Below are 20,443 nucleotides of genomic sequence, written 5' to 3' on the forward strand. Positions count from 1 at the left end.
ATTGCCTTGCGCCATTTTTTCGGGCTCCCTAATGGGCGAACGCCCACCTTGTATAAATTATGCCTGACCCTTCCCCACCACACCGCTTCCTCTACTGCCAACTCTATGCCTCCCAGCCATTCCCGTGCAGTGCGGCAAACGAAGCGACCCACGCGGAGTCAAGAGTTCGCTCTTGGCTACAACACCAGCCCCAGAGACACCATCCTCAAAAAGCAACCTGTCAGGTGAGGAACGAGCGTGCCCACTCTCTAACAAGGGAACGCCGCCTTTGCACACATCATGCATATATTATGCATGATGTGGCGCAAAGTGTTAACAAGTTGGCGCAAACCTAGCTTGCGCCACCTTGTAAATATTTTGCTATGGTAGTGGCCTATGATCTTCACATTTGCGGCAAAATAAATTCTGCAAATGTAGCGCTAAGGGCCGCAAGGGCCTTGTAAATCTGTCCCAAAGTGTTTTAGATTGTGTGAAGTGTAGTTTTGAGTCTTGAAAAGGGGTTAGTGTGATATTTCTTAAGATTAACGTCAATTTGCAGACATATTTAATAGGACATGTGACAAAAACGGTGTGAAAAAAGCGCACCTTTTTTCGTCCTACACGCTGATAATCTTAAACATGTTTGATAGGTATGGTTGTATTTTTTTTTTATTAAGTACATGCACGTTTTATAGAGGAGAGGCATGACATTACCTTGTATTCCTGAAATGTGTTTTGCGTAACCTGATAAAATATATAGATATGAAAATATATATATATATAGAAAGCTCAATGTCACACAGTGAGCACTCTTGATATCTATAATAAGTGCCATGTTGTTGCCCTTTCCTGCACAGGTACCAGGATGGCTGAGTGGTTAAGGCGTTGGACTTAAGATCCAATGGACATGTGTCCACGTGGGTTCAAGCCGCACTCCTGGTAGAGAGATTTTGTAATTCCTTATGCACCAAATGGAAAGCATTAAGTCAGGTATCATAAACAAATAAGTCACCTATAATAAACGAAAAAGCATACTGTAATACAACCTGCAACAAAAGGTCACTAAGTTTCAAAGAGAAATGTACAATACAAGGCGTTTACTTTTTTGGGGGTAGAAAAATACACGTTAATCGATATGAAGATTTTATATGTAGCTCTTATTTTAATAATAATCAGGAGCAACTGAAAAGTGTGTGAAATTGAAATGAACAGTGTCACGGGAGAGAAAAAATGATATACCAGGAGTGGGGCTCGAACCCACGCAGACACATGTCCATTGGATCTTAAGTCCAACGCCTTAACCACTCGGCCACCATAGTGCAGGTGTGCCTGCAATCATGATATAGTTGTTTTTCAGGAGAAGAATCATCTATACTATCAGCCCTCCCAACAGGAAAAGCAGAATTCAAAACCCCCAAAATATCCCTCAGCTTTTGCATGGAAATAGGATGCCATTGATCCAACCTGGATCCATCCTCCATCGCCCAGCCAGCAACAATTCTCCTACACATTTCTCCTTCCATGGTATCATAATCCCAAAAGTACTGACCAAAAAATGTAATACCTGCCATCTTCCCTGTTATAGCCACCACCGCCAATCCTAGGTCAATATGTGTCATAATGAAGCACTCTCCATCCTCCCTCCTATACCGTGACATGTAATGTCCCTCATACCCCTCAATGCACCAGACTCAATAAATTCTGCCTAGGCCTTGCCATATGACCTCAAAGTAGATGGAGCAATGGACTGACGAATCAATTGTAACATCCTTAGATTCCCAGCTCCCAAAGGTCCACCGTCAAAGCCGTTTTAAGCAAATCTGCTCCCGGCACCAGTACACCGAATCTCTGCCACTGTGAATGAGATAGCCCATCAGTGATATCATTATTCACACCTGGAACATACTGACTCTTAAACAAAATATTGAATTTCAGACAATGAAGCAAAAATAAACGCAACAACTTCAAAACTTTTTCATCTCGAGCCTTCTGTGAATTGACTAAATTAACAACTGTTTGGCTATCCACATTAAAAACCACTCGCCTGTTTGCTAAAAGGTTACCACACAACACTAAAGCAACCATCAAATGGAAAAAAACTCCAGAAACGAAATGCTATGGTGTGCCTCTCTCCAAGAATCCGGCCATGACTCAGCAGTCCAATCACCATCTCAGAAAACCAAACCATGGGCTCCCGAATCATCAGAAAAAAATTGAACTTGCCATAACCATTCATCCTCAACCGTCAACATGTTAACACCATTATTACTTTGCTGGAAAGAAACCAACATTCTGAAGTCAGCATTGATGACCTCTTTAAGCCGAATTCTGGGATGAGGTAAAACAGCACCTTTGACTGAAAAACCAAGGCACCTACAAAGAGCTCTACCAACTCTCACCACACGGCACGCAAACTTCAAAGAACCCAATAAGGCTTGCACCTGCTGTAACTCCAGCTTATCCGTGGAAACAGCCTCCTCCAACAGAGAAATCAACTTTTGCACATATCCACCAGAAACCGTACCTCAGATTTCTCTGAGTTCAATATAGCAGGGCCTTCAGTCTTATCCGGAGCCAAAGGTACTTCCATCTCCTCCATACACTTCTGAAATTCTATTAACCCTTTTTTACATTCATTGGACCACTGCAAGCCCATCAGAAAAGAGTCACCTAGGTAGTTCGTGACATGCCCGAGCCCAGTCTTCTGTTGGAAAAACCACTGCAAAAAACAACTACAAGTTTCAAACAGGGAACAAGAAACAGAACAGCCCATTGGCAACATTATATCCACAAATATAGAATCCTCAGATTAAAGACCCAACAATGAAAAATCCTCAGGATGTACCGGCAATAGTCAAAAGACAGATTGAATGTCTAACTTTGCCATTTGTGCCTTCCTTCCACAAGCCCTTACCAACTTAATTGCCTCTTCCACTGATGTGCAATGCACTATGGAGTCTTCATGTGCAATTAAATCATTAACTGACTCCCCTGCAGCCCACGATAGATGATGAATCAATCTAAACTCACCTTGTTGTGTTTTAGGCACAACACCCAGTGGTGAAATTGTTAAGTTATGAATCGGCCAGGTATCCCATGGACCCACCATTCTGCCAGCCTCCAATTCCGTCCTCAATTTCTTTCTCACCACTTCCGGATTCTCAACTGCAGATTTCAAATTTTTTCTCTGTCTTCTATGACCTTGATAACATAGCTTGAAACTCTCAAGAAAACTCTAGTACAGTAACTTGGCCTCCTCACGCCTCGGATAAAACTGCAACCAATAAAACAAAATATCTAATTTATTAGGAGAAGGGCCCTTTTACCACCATCTGCTGCATCCGACCCCTTCCCCTATCACCACCTCTACCTGCATTAGCCTTCCATCCCCATTGCATCCCTCCAAAACATTGCACCAATGGATGTTTGCCCCTGCAATTGGAACAATTGTGCATGAACTTGCACTGGAGTCGTGTGCATGACCCTCTGTTGAAGGACCAACAAGATCCATTCTGTGGGAACTGAGCTCTTGTGAAACTACCCACCCTAGATTGGTTGGGATGCCCCTGACAGGGCTTGTAAGGAACCAGAAGACCACTAGCTGTGTGTAACGCTGAGGCATTCTTGGAAGTACACAACCATTGCATCCAAAGCTCATTATAAATATCTCACCATTCTTTATCTGGAAATAATGCCATCTGGGCTCTAAGTTCTTCATTATATCTAAAACATCAAAAACCACCATAGTCTATTTGAGCCCACCTAAAAACGTGCATGTATTTTAATAGAGAAATACAACGCTCCGGATGCCTCTCACAATAAACGCTAGCAATGATTAAGAATACTGACATCCAATTCTCAAGGGTAGTGGGAACTTTCGGCCTCCTAGCTAATTTCCATTCCTCCTCCTTTGACCCTTCCTTAGCCCACACTTCTCTATATAATACTTTAAAAACATCAACAAACTCACCTTTACAAATGTTTTCCTTCATGGCTTGGGTGAGATGCGCCCCCAAAGGCAAGAACAACCCCATATATGGCAACTTTTTACTTTTTACACTACCCTCACCTGAGTTTCCTTTTTCCTTACCTGGCTCTGCCTTAGAAGCCTCCTCACCACTTGCCTCTGACTTACCATCATTGACTCCGACTTTTTTGTTCACAGCCCCCCCAAATGGACATTGTCTGCATCTTTAACTGCTTCATTATTTGCATCATCTTTCCCACTCAATCTACCCAAACTTCCTTACGCTAACGCAAAAGGGCATTACCCACTGTTACAGACACCAAACACACTACCTTCATGCTTAACTCTTCACACCCCATAGCCACAGCAGCCTGTGTCTCACCTTTTTTGAATGAAACCACTTGCAGGTACCTGATTATTCGTCTTGACTTTCCGATTACGCTGCACCATCAAAGGGGGCAAATCCTGAAGCACACCAAAACTCTTTCCTCTGTTAGAACAGCTCACCTAATTTCTTTGCTGCATCTCCTTCCACGCAGTCTCATCTCCACCCTCACAATTCTCCCCCTCCTTAGTCTCCTGGTCGTCATCGTAATCCATCAATTCATCATGCAAAATGAGCCCCGAAGCCAATGAGACAGCACCTTGGCTGATAGCTGGGATCTTGAAGCCGTGATTGTACCATAAATCAAATGATTCACCAGGCCACTCCCTTGTAGTCGGGTTGATCGCTCTGGATGCGACCCTCTCTTATGACCGGCATTTTAAAGGTGCCCAGACCTTTACCGGCATCTCCGCTGTTGTCTTATTTTTCATGACGTCCTTTGGCATGGCTCGTCCTCCTGAGCTGCGAAGCCCAAAGGAGCTGTCACACCCCAAAAATGCTTCAGCCGCCCCAGGGTGTGCTTTCTTAAGCTCACCCCTGACAAAGCTATGCCCATCTTCCTGTAATTGCTGGACTCTATTGAAATTGACCTCACTTGTATCAAAATTATAAACCACCTGTTGCTCCGAGACAAACACAAAGGGGCAGATTTAAGGAAAGTGGCTCTGCCGGTGCAGCGCCACGTTCCTTGCACCCCTTAACGCCCCTGTACCGCCACCATGTGTGAGCTATATATATAATAATACGGCGCACCATGGCACAGGGTAGGGGCATTAGCGTTATATTTTTTACGCTATTGATGTACTCTGCAAGAGTAGCGCCATCATTTTGGGACTAATCTTGCAGAGTATATAGGGGCCCATTATAAATAATGGTATTCCCCCTTTTAACGCCTCCTCTGAGTAGGCGTTGAAAGTGTAAAACAAATGGCGCAAGGAAATCTCTTAGATTGCCTTGCGCCATTTTTTCGGGCTCCCTAATGGGCGAACGCCCACCTTGTATAAATTATGCCTGACCCTTCCCCACCACACCGCTTCCTCTACTGCCAACTCTATGCCTCCCAGCCATTCCCGTGCAGTGCGGCAAACGAAGCGACCCACGCGGAGTCAAGAGTTGGCTCTTGGCTACAACACCAGCCCCAGAGACACCCTCCTCAAAAAGCAACCTGTCAGGTTAGGAACGAGCGTGCCCACTCTCTAACAAGGGAACGCCGCCTTTGCACACATCATGCATATATTATGCATGATGTGGCGCAAAGTGTTAACAAGTTGGCGCAAACCTAGCTTGCGCCACCTTTTAAATATTTTGCTATGGTAATGGCCTATGATCTTCACATTTGCGGCAAAATAAATTCTGCAAATGTAGCGCTAAGGGCCGCAAGGGCCTTGTAAATCTGTCCCAAAGTGTTTTAGATTGTGTGAAGTGTAGTTTTGAGTCTTGAAAAGGGGTTAGTGTGATATTTCTTAAGATTAACGTCAATTTGCAGACAGATTTAATAGGACATGTGACAAAAACGGTGTGAAAAAAGCGCACCTTTTTTCGTCCTACACGCTGATAATCTTAAACATGTTTGATAGGTATGGTTGTATTTTTTTATTTATTAAGTACATGCACGTTTTATAGAGGAGAGGCATGACATTACCTTGTATTCCTGAAATGTGTTTTGCGTAACCTGATAAAATATATAGATATGAAAATATATATATATATAGAAAGCTCAATGTCACACAGTGAGCACTCTTGATATCTATAATAAGTGCCATGTTGTTGCCCTTTCCTGCACAGGTACTAGGATGGCCGAGTGGTTAAGGCGTTGGACTTAAGATCCAATGGACATGTGTCCACGTGGGTTCAAGCCCCACTCCTGGTAGAGAGATTTTGTAATTCCTTATGCACCAAATGGAAAGCATTAAGTCAGGTATCATAAACAAATAAGTCACCTATAATAAACGAAAAAGCATACTGTAATACAACCTGCAACAAAAGGTTACTAAGTTTCAAAGAGAAATGTACAATACAAGGCGTTTACTTTTTTGGGGGTAGAAAAATACACGTTAATCGATATGAAGATTTTATATGTAGCTCTTATTTTAATAATAATCAGGAGCAACTGAAAAGTGCGTGAAATTGAAATGAACAGTGTCATGGGAGAGAAAAAATGATATACCAGGAGTGGGGCTCGAACCCACGCAGAAACATGTCCATTGGATCTTAAGTCCAACGCCTTAACCACTCGGCCACCCTGGTCTACATAGTGCAGGTGTGCCTGCAATCATGATATAGTTGTTTTTCAGGAGAAGAATCATCTATACTATCAGCCCTCCCAACAGGAAAAGCAGAATTCAAAACCCCCAAAATATCCCTCAGCTTTTGCATGGAAATAGGATGCCATTGATCCAACCTGGATCCATCCTCCATCGCCCAGCCAGCAACAATTCTCCTACACATTTCTCCTTCCATGGTATCATAATCCCAAAAGTACTGACCAAAAAATGTAATACCTGACATCTTCCCTGTTATAGCCACCACCGCCAATCCTAGGTCAATATGTGTCATAATGAAGCGGACTCCATCCTCCCTCCTATACCGTGACATGTAAGGTCCCTCATACCTCCTCAATGCACCAGACTCAATAAATTCTGCCTAGGCCTTGCCATATGACCTCAAAGTAGATGGAGCAATGGACTGACGAATCAATTGTAACATCCTTAGATTCCCAGCTCCCAAAGGTCCACCGTCAAAGCCGTTTTAAGCAAATCTGCTCCCGGCACCAGTACACCGAATCTCTGCCACTGTGAACGAGATAGCCCATCAGTGATATCATTATTCACACCTGGAACATACTGACTCTTAAACAAAATATTGAATTTCAGACAATGAAGCAAAAATAAACGCAACAACTTCAAAACTTTTTCATCTCGAGCCTTCTGTGAATTGACTAAATTAACAACTGTTTGGCTATCCACATTAAAAACCACTCGCCTGTTTGCTAAAAGGTTACCACACAACACTAAAGCAACCATCAAATGGAAAAAAACTCCAGAAACGAAATGCTATGGTGTGCCTCTCTCCAAGAATCCGGCCATGACTCAGCAGTCCAATCACCATCTCAGAAAACCAAACCATGGGCTCCCGAATCATCAGAAGAAATTTGAACTTGCCATAACCATTCATCCTCAACCGTCAACATGTTAACACCATTATTACTTTGCTGGAAAGAAACCAACATTCTGAAGTCAGCATTGATAACCTCTTTAAGCCGAATTCTGGGATGAGGTAAAACAGCACCTTTGACTGAAAAACCAAGGCACCTACAAAGAGCTCTACCAACTCTCACCACACGGCACGCAAACTTCAAAGAACCCAATAAGGCTTGCACCTGCTGTAACTCCAGCTTATCCGTGGAAACAGCCTCCTCCAACAGAGAAATCAACTTTTGCACTTATCCACCGGAAACCGTACCTCAGATTTCTCTGAGTTCAATATAGCAGGGCCTTCAGTCTTATCCGGAGCCAAAGGTACTTCCATCTGCTCCATACACTTCTGAAATTCATTAACCCTTTTTTACATTCATTGGATCACTGCAAGCCCATCAGAAAAGAGTCACCTAGGTAGTTCGTGACATGCTCGAGCCCAGTCTTCTGTTGGAAAAACCACTGCAAAAAACAACTACAAGTTTCAAACAGGGAACAAGAAACAGAACAGCCCATTGGCAACATTATATCCACAAATATAGAATCCTCAGATTAAAGACCCAACAATGAAAAATCCTCAGGATGTACCGGCAATAGTCAAAAGACAGATTGAATGTCTAACTTTGCCATTTGTGCCTTCCTTCCACAAGCCCTTACCAACTTAATTGCCTCTTCCACTGATGTGCAATGCACTATGGAGTCTTCATGTGCAATTAAATCATTAACTGACTCCCCTGCAGCCCACGATAGATGATGAATCAATCTAAACTCACCTTGTTGTGTTTTAGGCACAACACCCAGTGGTGAAATTGTTAAGTTATGAATCGGCCAGGTATCCCATGGACCCACCATTCTGCCAGCCTCCAATTCCGTCCTCAATTTCTTTCTCACCACTTCCGGATTCTCAACTGCAGATTTCAAAATTTTTCTCTGTCTTCTATGACCTTGATAACATAGCTTGAAACCCTCAAGAAAACTCTAGTACAGTAACTTGGCCTCCTCACGCCTCGGATAAAACTGCAACCAATAAAACAAAATATCTAATTTATTAGGAGAAGGGCCCTTTTCCCACCATCTGCTGCATCCGACCCCTTCCCCTATCACCACCTCTACCTGCATTAGCCTTCCATCCCCATTGCATCCCTCCAAAACATTGCACCAATGGATGTTTGCCCCTGCAATTGGAGCAATTGTGCATGAACTTGCACTGGAGTCGTGTGCATGACCCTCTGTTGAAGGACCAACAAGATCCATTCTGTGGGAACTGAGCTCTCGTGAAACTACCCACCCTAGATTGGTTGGGATGCCCCTGACAGGGCTTGTAAGGAACCAGAAGACCACTAGCTGTGTGTAACGCTGAGGCATTCTTGGAAGTACACAACCATTGCATCCAAAGCTCATTATAAATATCTCACCATTCTTTATCTGGAAATAATGCCATCTGGGCTCTAAGTTCTTCATTATATCTAAAACATCAAAAACCACCATAGTCTATTTGAGCCCACCTAAAAACGTGCATGTATTTTAATAGAGAAATACAACGCTCCGGATGCCTCTCACAATAAACGCTAGCAATGATTAAGAATACTGACATCCAATTCTCAAGGGTAGTGGGAACTTTCGGCCTCCTAGCTAATTCCCATTCCTCCTCCTTTGACCCTTCGTTAGCCCACACTTCTCTATGTAATAATTTAAAAACATCAACAAACTCACCTTTACAAATGTTTTCCTTCATGGCTTGGGTGAGATGCGCCCCCAAAGGCAAGAACAACCCCATATATGGCAACTTTTTACTTTTTACACTACCCTCACCTGGGTTTCCTTTTTCCTTACCTGGCTCTGCCTTAGAAGCCTCCTCACCACTTGCCTCTGACTTACCATCATTGACTCCGACTTTTTTGTTCACAGCCCCCCCAAATGGACATTGTCTGCATCTTTAACTGCTTCATTATTTGCATCATCTTTCCCACTCAATCTACCCAAACCTCCTTATGCTAACGCAAAAGGGTATTACCCACTGTTACAGACACCAAACACACTACCTTCATGCTTAACTCTTCACACCCCATAGCCACAGCAGCCTGTGTCTCACCTTTTTTGAATGAAACCACTTGCAGGTACCTGATTATTCGTCTTGACTTTCCGATTACGCTGCACCATCAAAGGGGGCAAATCCTGAAACACACCAAAACTCATTCCTCTGTTAGAACAGCTCACCTAATTTCTTTGCTGCATCTCCTTCCCCGCAGTCTCATCCCCACCCTCACAATTCTCCCCCTCCTTAGTCTCCTGGTCGTCATCGTAATCCATCAATTCATCATGCAAAATGAGCCCCGAAGCCAACGAGACAGCACCTTGGCTGATAGCTGGGATCTTGAAGCCGTGATTGTACAATAAATCAAATGATTCACCAGGCCACTCCCTTGTAATCGGGTTGATCGCTCTGGATGCAACCCTCTCTTATGACCGGCATTTTAAAGGTGCCCAGACCTTTACCGGCGTCTCCGCTGTTGTCTTATTTTTCATGACGTCCTTTGGCATGGCTCGTCCTCCTGAGCTGCGAAGCCCAAAGGAGCTGTCACACCCCAAAAATGCTTCAGCCGCCCCAGGGTGTGCTTTCTTAAGCTCACCCCTGACAAAGCTATGCCCATCTTCCTGTAATTGCTGGACTCTATTGAAATTGACCTCACTTGTGTCAAAATTATAAACCACCTGTTGCTCCGAGACAAACACAAAGGGGCAGATTTAAGGAAAGTGGCTCTGCCGGTGCAGCGCCACTTTCCTTGCACCCCTTAACGCCCCTGTACCGCCACCATGTGTGAGCTATATATATAATAATACGGCGCACCATGGCACAGGGTAGGGGCATTAGCGTTATATTTTTTACGGTATTGATGTACTCTGCAAGAGTAGCGCCATCATTTTGGGACTAATCCTGCAGAGTACATAGGGGCCCATTATAAATAATGGTATTCCCCCTTTTAACGCCTCCTCTGAGTAGGCGTTGAAAGTGTAAAACAAATGGCGCAAGGAAATCTCTTAGATTGCCTTGCGCCATTTTTTCGGGCTCCCTAATGGGCGAACGCCCACCTTGTATAAATTATGCCTGACCCTTCCCCACCACACCGCTTCCTCTACTGCCAACTCTATGCCTCCCAGCCATTCCCGTGCAGTGCGGCAAACGAAGCGACCCACGCGGAGTCAAGAGTTCGCTCTTGGCTACAACACCAGCCCCAGAGACACCCTCCTCAAAAAGCAACCTGTCAGGTGAGGAACGAGCGTGCCCACTCTCTAACAAGGGAACGCCCCCTTTGCACACATCATGCATATATTATGCATGATGTGGCGCAAAGTGTTAACAATTTGGCGCAAACCTAGTTTACGCCACCTTGTAAATATTTTGCTATGGTAGTGACCTATGATCTTCACATTTGCGGCAAAATAAATTCTGCAAATGTAGCGCTAAGGGCCGCAAGGGCCTTGTAAATCTGTCCCAAAGTGTTTTAGATTGTGTGAAGTGTAGTTTTGAGTCTTGAAAAGGGGTTAGTGTGATATTTCTTAAGATTAACATCAATTTGAAGACATATTTAATAGGACATGTGACAAAAACGGTGTGAAAAAAGCGCACCTTTTTTCGTCCTACACGCTGATAATCTTAAACATGTTTGATAGGTATGGTTGTATTTTTTTTTTTTATTAAGTACATGCACGTTTTATAGAGGAGAGGCATGACATTACCTTGTATTCCTGAAATGTGTTTTGCGTAACCTGATAAAATATATAGATATTAAAATATATATATATGTAGAAAGCTCAATGTCACACAGTGAGCACTCTTGATATCTATAATAAGTGCCATGTTGTTGCCCTTTCCTGCACAGGTACCAGGATGGCCGAGTGGTTAAGGCGTTGGACTTAAGATCCAATGGACATGTGTCCACGTGGGTTCAAGCCCCACTCCTGGTAGAGATATTTTGTAATTCCTTATGCACCAAATGGAAAGCATTAAGTCAGGTATCATAAACAAATAAGTCACCTATAATAAACGAAAAAGCATACTGTAATACAACCTGCAACAAAAGGTTACTAAGTTTCAAAGAGAAATGTACAATACAAGGCGTTTTTTTTTTTGGGGGTAGAAAAATACACGTTAATCGATATGAAGATTTTATATGTAGCTCTTATTTTAATAATAATCAGGAGCAACTGAAAAGTGCGTGAAATTGAAATGAACAGTGTCACAGGAGAGAAAAAATGATATACCAGGAGTGGGGCTCAAACCCACACAGACACATATTGATTGGATCTTAAGTCCAACGCCTTAACCACTCAACCACCCTGGTCTACATAGTGCAGGTGTGCCTGCAATCATGATATAGTTGTTTTTCAGGAGAAGAATCATCTATACTATCAGCCCTCCCAACAGGAAAAGCAGAATTCAAAACCCCCAAAATATCCCTCAGCTTTTGCATGTAAATAGGATGCCATTGATCCAACCTGGATCCATCCTCCATCGCCCAGCCAGCAAGAATTCTCCTACACATTTCTCCTTCCATAGTATCATAATCCCAAAAGTACTTACCAAACAAAGTAATACCTGCCATCTTCCCTGTTATAGCCACCACCGCCAATCCTAGGTCAATATGTGTCATAATGAAGCGGACTCCATCCTCCCTCCTATACCGTGACATGTAAGGTCCCTCATACCTCCTCAATGCACCAGACTCAATAAATTCTGCCTAGGCCTTGCCATATGACCTCAAAGTAGATGGAGCAATGGACTGACAAATCAATTGTAACATCCTTAGATTCCCAGCTCCCAAAGGTCCACCGTCAAAGCCGTTTTAAGCAAATCTGCTCCCGGCACCAGTACACCGAATCTCTGCCACTGTGAACGAGATAGCCCATCAGTGATATCATTATTCACACCTGGAACATACTGACCCTTAAACAAAATATTGCATTTCAGACAATGAAGCAAAAATAAACGCAACAACTTCAAAACTTTTTCATCTCGAGCCTTCTGTGAATTGACTAAATTAACAACTGTTTGGCTATCCACATTAAAAAACACTCGCCTGTTTGCTAAAAGGTTACCACACAACACTAAAGCAACCATCAAATGGAAAAAAACTCCAGAAAAGAAATGCTATGGTGTGCCTCTCTCCAAGAATCCGGCCATGACTCAGCAGCCCAATCACCATCTCAGAAAACCAAACCATGGGCTCCCGAATCATCAGAAAAAATTTGAACTTGCCATAACCATTCATCCTCAACCGTCAACATGTTAACACCATTATTACTTTGCTGGAAAGAAACCAACATTCTGAAGTCAGCATTGATGACCTCTTTAAGCCGAATTCTGGGATGAGGTAAAACAGCACCTTTGACTGAAAAACCAAGGCACCTGCAAAGAGCTCTACCAACTCTCACCACACGGCACGCAAACTTCAAAGAACCCAATAAGGCTTGCACCTGCTGTAACTCCAGCTTATCCGTGGAAACAGCCTCCTCCAACAGAGAAATCAACTTTTGCACTTATCCACCGGAAACATTACCTCAGATTTCTCTGAGTTCAATATAGCAGGGCCATCAGTCTTATCCGGAGCCAAAGGTACTTCCATCTCCTCCATACACTTCTGAAATTCAATTAACCCTTTTTTACATTCATTGGATCACTGCAAGCCCATCAGAAAAGAGTCACCTAGGTAGTTCGTGACATGCCCGAGCCCAGTCTTCTGTTGGAAAAACCACTGCAAAAAACAACTACAAGTTTCAAACAGGGAACAAGAAACAGAACAGCCCATTGGCAACATTATATCCACAAATATAGAATCCTCAGATTAAAGACCCAACAATGAAAAATCCTCAGGATGTACCGGCAATAGTCAAAAGACAGATTGAATGTCTAACTTTGCCATTTGTGCCTTCCTTCCACAAGCCCTTACCAACTTAATTGCCTCTTCCACTGATGTGCAATGCACTATGGAGTCTTCATGTGCAATTAAATCATTAACTGACTCCCCTGCAGCCCACGATAGATGATGAATCAATCTAAACTCACCTTGTTGTGTTTTAGGCACAACACCCAGTGGTGAAATTGTTAAGTTATGAATCGGCCAGGTATCCCATGGACCCACCATTCTGCCAGCCTCCAATTCCGTCCTCAATTTCTTTCTCACCACTTCCGGATTCTCAACTGCAGATTTCAAATTTTTTCTCTGTCTTCTATGACCTTGATAACATAGCTTGAAACCCTCAAGAAAACTCTAGTACAGTAACTTGGCCTCCTCACGCCTTGGATAAAACTGCAACCAATAAAACAAAATATCTAATTTATTAGGAGAAGGGCCCTTTTCCCACCATCTGCTGCATCCGACCCCTTCCCCTATCACCACCTCTACCTGCATTAGCCTTCCATCCCCATTGCATCCCTCCAAAACATTGCACCAATGGATGTTTGCCCCTGCAATTGGAGCAATTGTGCATGAACTTGCACTGGAGTCGTGTGCACGACCCTCTGTTGAAGGACCAACAAGATCCATTCTGTTGGAACTGAGCTCTCGTGAAACTACCCACCCTAGATTGGTTGGGATGCCCCTGACAGGGCTTGTAAGGAACCAGAAGACCACTAGCTGTGTGTAACGCTGAGGCATTCTTGGAAGTACACAACCATTGCATCCAAAGCTCATTATAAATATCTCACCATTCTTTATCTGGAAATAATGCCATCTGGGCTCTAAGTTCTTCATTATATCTAAAACATCCAAAACCACCATAGTCTATTTGAGCCCACCTAAAAACGTCCATGTATTTTAATAGAGAAATACAACGCTCCGGATGCCTCTCACAATAAACGCTAGCAATGATTAAGAATACTGACATCCAATTCTCAAGGGTAGTGGGAACTTTCGGCCTCCTAGCTAATTCCCATTCCTCCTCCTTTGACCCTTCCTTAGCCCACACTTCTCTATGTAATAATTTAAAAACATCAACAAACTCACCTTTACAAATGTTTTCCTTCATGGCTTGGGTGAGATGCGCCCCCAAAGGCAAGAACAACCCCATATATGGCAACTTTTTACTTTTTACACTACCCTCACCTGAGTTTCCTTTTTCCTTACCTGGCTCTGCCTTAGAAGCCTCCTCACCACTTGCCTCTGACTTACCATCATTGACTCCGACTTTTTTGTTCACAGCCCCCCCAAATGGACATTGTCTGCATCTTTAACTGCTTCATTATTTGCATCATCTTTCCCACTCAATCTACCCAAACTTCCTTATGCTAACGCAAAAGGGTATTACCCACTGTTACAGACACCAAACACACTACCTTCATGCTTAACTCTTCACACCCCATAGCCACAGCAGCCTGTGTCTCACCTTTTTTGAATGAAACCACTTGCAGGTACCTGATTATTCGTCTTGACTTTCCGATTACGCTGCACCATCAAAGGGGGCAAATCCTGAAACACACCAAAACTCTTTCCTCTGTTAGAACAGCTCACCTAATTTCTTTGCTGCATCTCCTTCCCCGAAGTCTCATCCCCACCCTCACAATTCTCCCCCTCCTTAGTCTCCTGGTCGTCATCGTAATCCATCAATTCATCATGCAAAATGAGCCCCGAAGCCAACGAGACAGCACCTTGGCTGATAGCTGGGATCTTGAAGCCGTGATTGTACCATAAATCAAATGATTCACCAGGCCACTCACTTGTAATCGGGTTGATCGCTCTGGATGCAACCCTCTCTTATGACCGGCATTTTAAAGGTGCCCAGACCTTTACCGGCGTCTCCGCTGTTGTCTTATTTTTCATGACGTCCTTTGGCATGGCTCGTCCTCCTGAGCTGCGAAGCCCAAAGGAGCTGTCACACCCCAAAAATGCTTCAGCCGCCCCAGGGTGTGCTTTCTTAAGCTCACCCCTGACAAAGCTATGCCCATCTTCCTGTAATTGCTGGACTCTATTGAAATTGACCTCACTTGTGTCAAAATTATAAACCACCTGTTGCTCCGAGACAAACACAAAGGGGCAGATTTAAGGAAAGTGGCTCTGCCGGTGCAGCGCCACTTTCCTTGCACCCCTTAACGCCCCTGTACCGCCACCATGTGTGAGCTATATATATAATAATACGGCGCACCATGGCACAGGGTAGGGGCATTAGCGTTATATTTTTTACGGTATTGATGTACTCTGCAAGAGTAGCGCCATCATTTTGGGACTAATCCTGCAGAGTACATAGGGGCCCATTATAAATAATGGTATTCCCCCTTTTAACGCCTCCTCTGAGTAGGCGTTGAAAGTGTAAAACAAATGGCGCAAGGAAATCTCTTAGATTGCCTTGCACCATTTTTTCGGGCTCCCTAATGGGCGAACGCCCACCTTGTATAAATTATGCCTGACCCTTCCCCACCACACCGCTTCCTCTACTGCCAACTCTATGCCTCCCAGCCATTCCCGTGCAGTGCGGCAAACGAAGCGACCCACGCGGAGTCAAGAGTTCGCTCTTGGCTACAACACCAGCCCCAGAGACACCCTCCTCAAAAAGCAACCTGTCAGGTGAGGAACGAGCGTGCCCACTCTCTAACAAGGGAACGCCCCCTTTGCACACATCATGCATATATTATGCATGATGTGGCGCAAAGTGTTAACAAGTTGGCGCAAACCTAGTTGACGCCACCTTGTAAATATTTTGCTATGGTAGTGACCTATGATCTTCACATTTGCGGCAAAATAAATTCTGCAAATGTAGCGCTAAGGGCCGCAAGGGCCTTGTAAATCTGTCCCAAAGTGTTTTAGATTGTGTGAAGTGTAGTTTTGAGTCTTGAAAAGGGGTTAGTGTGATATTTCTTAAGATTAACATCAATTTGCAGACATATTTAATAGGACATGTGACAAAAACGGTGTGAAAAAAGCGCACCTTTTTTCGTCCTACACGCTGATAATCTTAAACATGTTTGATAGGTATGGTTGTATTTTTTTTTTTTATTAAGTACATGCACGTTTTATAGAGGAGAGGCATGACATTACCTTGTATTCCTGAAATGTGTTTTGCGTAACCTGATAAAATATATAGATATTAAAATATATATATATGTAGAAAGCTCAATGTCACACAGTGAGCACTCTTGATATCTATAATAAGTGCCATGTTGTTGCCCTTTCCTGCACAGGTACCAGGATGGCCGAGTGGTTAAGGCGTTGGACTTAAGATCCAATGGACATGTGTCCACGTGGGTTCAAGCCCCACTCCTGGTAGAGATATTTTGTAATTCCTTATGCACCAAATGGAAAGCATTAAGTCAGGTATCATAAACAAATAAGTCACCTATAATAAACGAAAAAGCATACTGTAATACAACCTGCAACAAAAGGTTACTAAGTTTCAAAGAGAAATGTACAATACAAGGCGTTTTTTTTTTTGGGGGTAGAAAAATACACGTTAATCGATATGAAGATTTTATATGTAGCTCTTATTTTAATAATAATCAGGAGCAACTGAAAAGTGCGTGAAATTGAAATGAACAGTGTTACGGGAGAGAAAAAATGATATACCTGGAGTGGGGCTCAAACCCACACATCACATGTTGATTGGAACTTAAGTCCAACGCCTTAACCACTCAACCACCCTGGTCTACATAGTGCAGGTGTGCCTGCAATCATGATATAGTTGTTTTTCAGGAGAAGAATCATCTATACTATCAGCCCTCCCAACAGGAAAAGCAGAATTCAAAACCCCCAAAATATCTCTCAGCTTTTGCATGGAAATAGGATGCCATTGATCCAACCTGGATCCATCCTCCATCGCCCAGCCAGCAAGAATTCTCCTACACATTTCTCCTTCCATAGTATCATAATCCCAAAAGTACTTACCAAAAAATGTAATACCTGCCATCTTCCCTGTTATAGCCACCACCGCCAATCCTAGGTCAATATGTGTCATAATGAAGCGGACTCCATCCTCCCTCCTATACCGTGACATGTAAGGTCCCTCATACCTCCTCAATGCACCAGACTCAATAAATTCTGCCTAGGCCTTGCCATATGACCTCAAAGTAGATGGAGCAATGGACTGACAAATCAATTGTAACATCCTTAGATTCCCAGCTCCCAAAGGTCCACCGTCAAAGCCGTTTTAAGCAAATCTGCTCCCGGCACCAGTACACCGAATCTCTGCCACTGTGAACGAGATAGTCCATCAGTGATATCATTATTCACACCTGGAACATACTGACCCTTAAACAAAATATTGAATTTCAGACAATGAAGCAAAAATAAACGCAACAACTTCAAAACTTTTTCATCTCGAGCCTTCTGTGAATTGACTAAATTAACAACTGTTTGGCTATCCACATTAAAAAACACTCGCCTGTTTGCTAAAAGGTTACCACACAACACTAAAGCAACCATCAAATGGAAAAAAACTCCAGAAAAGAAATGCTATGGTGTGCCTCTCTCCAAGAATCCGGCCATGACTCAGCAGTCCAATCACCATCTCAGAAAACCAAACCATGGGCTCCCGAATCATCAGAAAAAATTTGAACTTGCCATAACCATTCATCCTCAACCGTCAACATGTTAACACCATTATTACTTTGCTGGAAAGAAACCAACATTCTGAAGTCAGCATTGATGACCTCTTTAAGCCGAATTCTGGGATGAGGTAAAACAGCACCTTTGACTGAAAAACCAAGGCACCTGCAAAGAGCTCTACCAACTCTCACCACACGGCACGCAAACTTCAAAGAACCCAATAAGGCTTGCACCTGCTGTAACTCCAGCTTATCCGTGGAAACAGCCTCCTCCAACAGAGAAATCAACTTTTGCACTTATCCACCGGAAACCGTACCTCAGATTTCTCTGAGTTCAATATAGCAGGGCCTTCAGTCTTATCCGGAGCCAAAGGTACTTCCATCTCCTCCATACACTTCTGAAATTCAATTAACCCTTTTTTACATTCATTGGATCACTGCAAGCCCATCAGAAAAGAGTCACCTAGGTAGTTCGTGACATGCCCGAGCCCAGTCTTCTGTTGGAAAAACCACTGCAAAAAACAACTACAAGTTTCAAACAGGGAACAAGAAACAGAACAGCCCATTGGCAACATTATATCCACAAATATAGAATCCTCAGATTAAAGACCCAACAATGAAAAATCCTCAGGATGTACCGGCAATAGTCAAAAGACAGATTGAATGTCTAACTTTGCCATTTGTGCCTTCCTTCCACAAGCCCTTACCAACTTAATTGCCTCTTCCACTGATGTGCAATGCACTATGGAGTCTTCATGTGCAATTAAATCATTAACTGACTCCCCTGCAGCCCACGATAGATGATGAATCAATCTAAACTCACCTTGTTGTGTTTTAGGCACAACACCCAGTGGTGAAATTGTTAAGTTATGAATCGGCCAGGTATCCCATGGACCCACCATTCTGCCAGCCTCCAATTCCGTCCTCAATTTCTTTCTCACCACTTCCGGATTCTCAACTGCAGATTTCAAATTTTTTCTCTGTCTTCTATGACCTTGATAACATAGCTTGAAACCCTCAAGAAAACTCTAGTACAGTAACTTGGCCTCCTCACGCCTTGGATAAAACTGCAACCAATAAAACAAAATATCTAATTTATTAGGAGAAGGGCCCTTTTCCCACCATCTGCTGCATCCGACCCCTTCCCCTATCACCACCTCTACCTGCATTAGCCTTCCATCCCCATTGCATCCCTCCAAAACATTGCACCAATGGATGTTTGCCCCTGCAATTGGAGCAATTGTGCATGAACTTGCACTGGAGTCGTGTGCACGACCCTCTGTTGAAGGACCAACAAGATCCATTCTGTTGGAACTGAGCTCTCGTGAAACTACCCACCCTAGATTGGTTGGGATGCCCCTGACAGGGCTTGTAAGGAACCAGAAGACCACTAGCTGTGTGTAACGCTGAGGCATTCTTGGAAGTACACAACCATTGCATCCAAAGCTCATTATAAATATCTCACCATTCTTTATCTGGAAATAATGCCATCTGGGCTCTAAGTTCTTCATTATATCTAAAACATCCAAAACCACCATAGTCTATTTGAGCCCACCTAAAAACGTCCATGTATTTTAATAGAGAAATACAACGCTCCGGATGCCTCTCACAATAAACGCTAGCAATGATTAAGAATACTGACATCCAATTCTCAAGGGTAGTGGGAACTTTCGGCCTCCTAGCTAATTCCCATTCCTCCTCCTTTGACCCTTCCTTAGCCCACACTTCTCTATGTAATAATTTAAAAACATCAACAAACTCACCTTTACAAATGTTTTCCTTCATGGCTTGGGTGAGATGCGCCCCCAAAGGCAAGAACAACCCCATATATGGCAACTTTTTACTTTTTACACTACCCTCACCTGAGTTTCCTTTTTCCTTACCTGGCTCTGCCTTAGAAGCCTCCTCACCACTTGCCTCTGACTTACCATCATTGACTCCGACTTTTTTGTTCACAGCCCCCCCAAATGGACATTGTCTGCGTCTTTAACTGCTTCATTATTTGCATCATCTTTCCCACTCAATCTACCCAAACTTCCTTATGCTAACGCAAAAGGGTATTACCCACTGTTACAGACACCAAACACACTACCTTCATGCTTAACTCTTCACACCCCATAGCCACAGCAGCCTGTGTCTCACCTTTTTTGAATGAAACCACTTGCAGGTACCTGATTATTCGTATTGACTTTCCGATTACGCTGCACCATCAAAGGGGGCAAATCCTGAAACACACCAAAACTCTTTCCTCTGTTAGAACAGCTCACCTAATTTCATTGCTGCATCTCCTTCCCCGCAGTCTCATCCCCACCCTCACAATTCTCCCCCTCCTTAGTCTCCTGGTCGTCATCGTAATCCATCAATTCATCATGCAAAATGAGCCCCGA

At 43.5% G+C, this 20,443-nt stretch overlaps 7 non-coding genes across 7 annotated transcripts; 4 read left to right on the forward strand and 3 right to left on the reverse strand.

Moving 5' to 3' along the window:
• Nucleotides 1-838: 838 nt before the first annotated feature.
• Nucleotides 839-921, forward strand: TRNAL-UAA (transfer RNA leucine (anticodon UAA)). The gene has a single exon. It is a non-coding gene; the product is annotated as a tRNA-Leu (tRNA).
• Nucleotides 922-1,215: 294 nt separating this feature from the next.
• TRNAL-UAA (transfer RNA leucine (anticodon UAA)) lies at nucleotides 1,216-1,298 on the reverse strand. The gene has a single exon. It is a non-coding gene; the product is annotated as a tRNA-Leu (tRNA).
• A 4,820-nt stretch (nucleotides 1,299-6,118) lies between these two features.
• TRNAL-UAA (transfer RNA leucine (anticodon UAA)) lies at nucleotides 6,119-6,201 on the forward strand. Its single transcript has one exon. It is a non-coding gene; the product is annotated as a tRNA-Leu (tRNA).
• Nucleotides 6,202-6,495: 294 nt separating this feature from the next.
• On the reverse strand, nucleotides 6,496-6,578 carry TRNAL-UAA (transfer RNA leucine (anticodon UAA)). Its single transcript has one exon. It is a non-coding gene; the product is annotated as a tRNA-Leu (tRNA).
• Nucleotides 6,579-11,408: 4,830 nt separating this feature from the next.
• On the forward strand, nucleotides 11,409-11,491 carry TRNAL-UAA (transfer RNA leucine (anticodon UAA)). Its single transcript has one exon. It is a non-coding gene; the product is annotated as a tRNA-Leu (tRNA).
• A 294-nt stretch (nucleotides 11,492-11,785) lies between these two features.
• TRNAL-UAA (transfer RNA leucine (anticodon UAA)) lies at nucleotides 11,786-11,868 on the reverse strand. The gene has a single exon. It is a non-coding gene; the product is annotated as a tRNA-Leu (tRNA).
• A 4,831-nt stretch (nucleotides 11,869-16,699) lies between these two features.
• On the forward strand, nucleotides 16,700-16,782 carry TRNAL-UAA (transfer RNA leucine (anticodon UAA)). The gene has a single exon. It is a non-coding gene; the product is annotated as a tRNA-Leu (tRNA).
• Nucleotides 16,783-20,443: the final 3,661 nt, after the last annotated feature.

The sequence above is a fragment of the Pleurodeles waltl genome, chromosome 5 (genome assembly GCF_031143425.1).
Source record: "Pleurodeles waltl isolate 20211129_DDA chromosome 5, aPleWal1.hap1.20221129, whole genome shotgun sequence".
In the NCBI taxonomy this organism is placed as follows: Eukaryota; Metazoa; Chordata; class Amphibia; order Caudata; family Salamandridae; genus Pleurodeles; species Pleurodeles waltl.